The sequence below is a fragment of the Callithrix jacchus genome, chromosome 4, assembly GCF_049354715.1.
Source record: "Callithrix jacchus isolate 240 chromosome 4, calJac240_pri, whole genome shotgun sequence".
NCBI classification, from domain to species: domain Eukaryota; kingdom Metazoa; phylum Chordata; class Mammalia; order Primates; family Cebidae; genus Callithrix; species Callithrix jacchus.
Window position 1 is genome coordinate 2,120,912 of NC_133505.1, and position 6,608 is coordinate 2,127,519.

General features: G+C 47.9%; 1 non-coding gene across 1 annotated transcript; it reads right to left on the bottom strand.

Moving 5' to 3' along the window:
- Positions 1–306: 306 nt before the first annotated feature.
- On the bottom strand, positions 307–379 carry TRNAR-CCG (transfer RNA arginine (anticodon CCG)). Its single transcript has one exon. It is a non-coding gene; the product is annotated as a tRNA-Arg (tRNA).
- Between the last annotated feature and the right edge of the window lie 6,229 nt (positions 380–6,608).

Consider the following 6,608-nt stretch of genomic DNA (forward strand, 5'->3'; position numbering starts at 1 on the left):
CTACTTCTTTCACAGGAGTTGAAACAAGTTTTGGGGTCTTTTTAATTTTGTTTTGTTCCCCCAGCGTTTGCTTGATTTCAACTGTCAGGTCCAGTAGAAAGTAAGCTCCTTGAGGCCAAGTGCTATTTCTGCTTTGTTATTTTATAAAGTGCTTGTCACATGGCAGGCACGCCATATTAACGAGTAAATTATACTCGTTAACTAAGACCTCTACCTTTAGTAGTTAATTGGCAGCCAGACTGCAGCAAGAAGAGGGAAAACGCTTCGCGTCAATAAACATCTTTCACACCAGCGAACGAAAACCGACGACCACGAAGGGACTCGAACCCTCAATCTTCTGATCCGGAATCAGACGCCTTATCCATTAGGCCACGCGGCCAACTGCTATGGAGGGTTTCTTACATAAGACCCAAAGGGAATGTAACAAGGTGGGGAAGGGGGCTTTTTAAGCACTGACTTCAAAGGTCCAGCTTAATAAAAAAGTTCCTCGTTTGAAGTTAAAAATCACTAACAACTAAAAACTATTTACAGTACCCTCGAAAACTTGCAAAGACGGAATACACAGTTGTCAGAAACAGAGAGGACGAGCAGTTAGATGGGTCATCAGTGTGAGAAATGGACGATTAATGACTTGGAGAAGTGGGACGCGGAGATTTTCAGCCCTGAACTGATACTGCAGCCCATAATGAAAACAAGAGGAGGCTGAGAGCGCACAGAAGCTGCTTTCGGGGAGCGGGGGCTGTGAAAGGGGTGATGGCGACGCTGGAGGAGGGCAGCGAGCGCCTAGAAGCGAGGAAGAAGGTTCTGCTGGAAGTGCAGGGTTGCCCAGAACAAAGCCGGGTACGCAGTTCACAGAGACTGTTTATTTTCTTTTATTTTTTGAGACGGAGTTTCGCTCTTGTTACCCAGGCTGGAGTGCAATGGCGCGATCTCGGCTCACCGCAACCTCCGCCTCCTGGGTTCAGGCAATTCTCCTGCCTCAGCCTCCTGAGTAGCTGGGATTACAGGCACGTGCCATCGTGCCCAGCTAATTTTTTGTATTTTTAGTAGATACGGGGTTTCACCATGTTGACCAGTATGGTCTCGATCTGTTGACCTCGTGATCCACCCGCCTCGGCCTCCCAAAGTGCTGGGATTACAGGCTTGAGCCACCGCGCCCGACCAGACTATTTTCATGGAGCTTGGTGACGTCCATGCTTGACTTGGAGACTTCTCAGTTTGATTTGGTCTTGAAAAGAACACGTCACTAGCTGACTGTGGGCTAATCCAGAGAAATGGGGTGTTGGGGAAACCCACAGTCACCAAAAGTGTGGATGGGCAGGAAAGATGTAAAACGTCCAGCCCTGAAGTAGAGCAGTGAGACTCGCCTGTCCATTACACGGCATGATTCTGGTTCCTTGAAAATGACCTTTTCTGACACAGTGAAATCAAAGCAAAATTTCTCCCTTCCTGAACCCTACACTCCTCAACAAAGAGAGTCTTTCCCATCGACTTCTGTTTTTCATATTGTTTTCTTCTATAGTCTTTTCTTTCGGGTTAAGACCAAGCTCGAGTTACCTCTGAATATTCGAGTGTCTACTTTAGGCTTTGCTCAGGAGCCCAGGGACTTGGGGTGAGGAAGAGACCACAGAGTGGCAGGGAAATGAGCCAGCAGGAGGACAAGTTTTGGAATCATATTGCGTGCTTCTTGTCATTCCAATACAGGATTACATAAAGTGTTGTAGAGCATAAAAAAGCAACAGAATAGCCCACTGGATTTTACAGTAGCTCAAGCTTTACTGTAAAAGCTGCAAAGATTGCCTAAAGATGCAGCAATTATTATTATTTTGTTGTTGTTGTTTTGTTTTTGAGAGTCTCCCTCTGCTACCCAGGCTGGAGTGCAGTGGCACGTTCTTGGCTCACTAGCCCTTCCACTTCCAGAGTTCAAGAGATTCTTCTGCCTTAACCGCCTGAGTAGCTGGGATTACAAGCGTGCGGCACCACGTCCAGCTAATTTTTGTGTTTTTAGTAAAGACGGGGTTTCACTCTGTTGGCCAGGCTGGTCTCAAACTCCTGACCTCAAGTGATCCGCCTGCCTTGGCCTCCCAAAGTGCTGGGATTACTGGTGTGCGCCACCACGCCCAACCTATTATTATTATTATTTTTGAGACAGAGTTTCACTCTGTCAACCAGGCTGGAGTGCAGTGACACTGTAACAGCTCAGTGCAGCCTCGACCTCCCAGGCTTAAGGGATCCTCCCACCTCAGCCTCCAGAGTAGCTGGGACTACAGGCGCTCACCACCACGCCCAGCTAATTTTTTTTTTTTTGTATTTGTAGAGCCAGAGGTCTAGCCATTTTGCCCAGGCTGGTCTCAAACTCCTGGACTCAAGCGACCCATCTGTCTCGGCCTTTCAAAGTGCTGGGATTACAGGACTGAGCCACCATGCCCTGTCTATGCAGCAACGATTAACAAAACATAACATCACCGTGATGAACATGTACAAGGGCACATGTCGAAACTGAAGAGGATTCTCTTTGCTAAAATAATTTTTAATGACCTGGGAAGATGTTCAGATTACAGTGTTGAGAATAAAGCAAACAACAAAAAGATGAGCAATATGATCCCAGCTGTAAGTCTGTATTTACACGGCAGATTCTCTGCTCAGATTTCAGTCGTGAGGTTCTCAATGCTTTCAAATAATTGGAAATTGGAACCTGTACAAGACACATTCTAAATGTGTTTAATGCAATAAACATACAGGGAACTCCTGTAAATTGAACTCCCCCTCCCCACTTTAAGAGTTTGGTGAACACTTTCAATCAAAGCACAGTATCTGAAGTTATATGCAATTATTGAAACTGGATATATTGAAAGTATTGAAATGGAAAAAAATTGAGCTACTGGAAGATATTTTCTCATCTTCATCTTCAGACTTGGGACAGTTGTTGAAAGAAAATATGCGGCTCACCTTTTTAATGAATGGGAATAAGGTCACCTGGGACTTGGGACCTCTTCTGAAACTGCACAAGGACAGATGTGGCCGATACCATGACTCATGGTCCTAATCCTGCCTCCAGAGAGGCCGCAGAGAGCTCAAAGGTTTAGATCCTGGATAGTGACGACATTACGGTTTGAGATCTCTGTGACTTAAAATAAAATCTCACGCCTATAATTGCCGCACTTTGGGAGGCCGAGGCGGGTGGATCATGAGGTGAAGAGATCGAGACCATCCTGGTCAACAAGGTGAAGCCACGTCTCTACTAAAAATAAAAAAATTATCTGGGCATGGTGGCGCGTGCCTATAATCCCAGCTACTCAGGAGGCTGAGGCAGGAGAATTGCCTGAACCCAGGAGGCGGAGGTTGCGGTGAGCCGAGATCGAGCCATTGCACTCCAGCCTGGGTAACAAGAGAGAAACTCCGTCTCAAAAAAAAAGAAAAAAGAATAAAGGAAAGCGGAATCTGGAGGTCTGCGTGACCCTAAGTCAGGCAGCAGCTTTATTTTTGTGGGTTACAGCTTTTATACCTTTTTTCTTGTTACATTTACTTTAGCTCAGCAGAAAAGGGAACAGAAACCACGTAAAAATAGTTATCAGGGGCTTGTGATAAGGGCTCACAAAGCAGTTTGAAGGGCCTTGTGGTAATAGCTCACAAAGCAGTTTAAAGGTTAATATATGTTTTTTTAAGAGTACACAGTGCAATCAAACAATGGTGTCCTCATGGTGGCTTGTTAATTATGTTTTCCATCAGGAGGTAGAGCAAAGGCTCAGCTCCTGAGAAAATATGGGCAGGGGTCCTTGCCCCTCTCAGGCATCTCAATTGCAGCAAGTCCGTTGCTTACACAGGGATTAAAGGGGGATATGAAAGCAGTCAGCACAATGCCCTCGTAAACCGCAGGCCTTTGCTCTGTATCTTGTTTTTACCTCAGTGGCTCAGCCCGCGACCCTTGCCTCAACTCAACAGGCCTTGAGAGCGGCAGGGGAGAGCAGATAGGTCCAGCAGCCAAAATGGGGCGAGTCACGCTAGCTGTCTCAAGCCTTTGGCGCGAACGCTGCAGGTTTGGGGGCACAAGGATCAGAACATGAACTTCAGATCTTGGGAGCAAAAGTCTCCTCAGATGCCTAAACTCAGAAACTTCGCTGGTGTTGAGAATGTTGTGAAGTATACACATTTGGCTGTGTCTGTCTGTGAAGATAACCTTTCCATTCTTTTTGCTGTTGTTTTGAATTCTCAACTAGGCATGCTAAAAATGAGCAGGCAAAACAGGCCAGCAAGCTAAGCTGGTGTTTCCTATTACAACTGGAGCTGCCCAGGCCTGAGCAGCGTTGCCTCTTCTGTGAGCACTAACACGGCACCCTGACGACCACATGAGACGGCTGGCTTGTGACAGTTTCCAAGAGCAGCTGCATGTGACTAACCAACTTCTAACACACCATTTAGGAGATACACCTGAGCACATGCTGAGCCCATCCAGAGACTCAGTGGGTCACAAAAGTCTCAGGCAAGACAAGCCAGGTCTCTTACGAGAGGTTCTGAAATTTGGTCCATGGATCACCGTCAGTATAATCTGGAAACCTGTTAGAACTGCAAATTCATGGGCCCTACCCCAGGCCCACTAAATCGGAAATTCCCAATGGATGTTCCCAAAATATGTTTCAACAGGCCATCCAAATGGTTCTGAGTTACCTAAGCTTTGTGAGCAACTGAACTTGAATGATTGGCACCTTCTGTCTCCTCACTTCTTTAGAGGAAGGGGCCTTTTTTTTTTTTGAGATGGAGTTTCGCTGTGGTTACCCAGACTGGAGTGCAATGGTGCGATCTCGGCTCACCGCAACCTCCGCCTCCTGGGTTCAAGCAATTCTTCTGCCTCAGCCTCCCAAGTAGCTGGGACTACAGGCGCGCACCACCATGCCCAGCTAATTTTTGTATTTTAGTAGAGACAGGGTTTCACCTTGTTGACCAGGATGGTCTCGATCTCTTGACCTCGTGATCCACCCACCTCGGCCTCCCAAAGTGCTGGGATTACAGGCATGAGCCACTGCACCCGGCCTTTTATCTTATTTATTTATTTTTTTGAGATGGAGTCTTGCTCTGCTGCCCAGGCTGGAGTGCAGTGGTGCAATCTCAGCTCACAGCAATCTCCGCCTCCTGGGTTCAAGCGATTCTCCTGCCTCAGCCTGTGGAGTAGCTGGGACTACAAGCACACACCACCAGGCCCAGCTACTTTTTTTGTACTTTTAGTAGAGACAGTTTCACCATGTTGGCCAGGATGGTCTCTATCTCCTGACCTCATGATCCACCACCTTGGCCTCCCAAAGTGCTGGGATTATAGTCATGAGCCACTGCTCCTGGCCAGGAGCCTTCGTTCTTCTGTAGTACCTGGAGGAAGCACAGATGCAGCAGGGATCTGGGACACATCCATATCTGACCATCCAAATTCTAAGCATCCACTCCCCAGCACACTGCCTCTCACTTCTTCTGTCTGCTGCTCACTGGTTTCCTCTTCTTTCTGAAGTGTGATGGGTCTCCCACCAGATTACTTAAGGATGTATAGCCACTGCCTGAATCCTGAAAGCCAGGTGGTGAGCCACGGCCATGGTGCCCAGATAAGGAGCACGTGTACCTGAGAACCCAAACATCTGGGAGAGTATCTGCAAATCTACTAAGAAAAACAGTCTCATCACTCAAACACTGTAGATAAACAGCCAGAAAATAAATTTAACACTTAACAGCAGTTTAGAGCCTGGGTGCGGTGACACACGCTTGTAATCCCAGCACTCTGAGAGGCCAAGGTGGGTGGATCACTTGAGCCCAGGAGTTTGACCAGCCTGGCCAACATGGCGAAATCCCATCTCTACTAAAAATACAAAAATTAGCAGGACGGGGTGGCACGTGCCTGTAATCCCAGGTATTTGGGGGGCTGAGGCACGAGAATCACCTGAACTAGGAGGTGGAGGTTGCAGTGAGCCAAGATGGCAGCACTATACTCCAGCCTCGGAGACAGAGTGAGACTTGGTCAAAAAAATAAATAAATAAGCAGTTTAAAGACAGGAGGCAGCATGACCCTCTAGAGCTGTCCTGCTGCTATCCAGGAGCACCCTGTGTGCAAGTCCTAATAACCTCATCTACTGTCAAGCTAGACTTCGAGTTGCGCTTTGGTCTCTTGGCTCCTTTCCAATTTAGAGGGATGCTACAGTCCCAAGTTTGGCTCGTAGCAGGTGGCATCGTGAACAGAGTCCGAGGGAGCAAACGGTGAGTCAGGAAAGGGCATCTGCAGGGGGAATCCCGGCGGCGGGCAACACGCGGGTGGGAGGGAATTGCCGGACCCCTCAACCTTTGCGGACTGCATGCTCAGAAGACGTGGTGAGGACTAAGCGCATATTGCAAGAAGCTAAGAGTGGATCACGAGGTCAAGAGATCGAGACCATCCTGGTCGACATGGTGAAACCCAGTCTCTACTAAAGATACAAAAATTAGCTGGGCATGGTGGCACGTGCCTGCAGTCCCAGCTACTCAGGAGACTGAGGCAGGAGAATTGCCTGAACCCAGGAGGCGGAGGTTGCGGTGAGCTGAGATTGCGCCATTGCACTCCAGCCTGGGTAACAAGAGCGGAACTCCGTCTCAAAAAA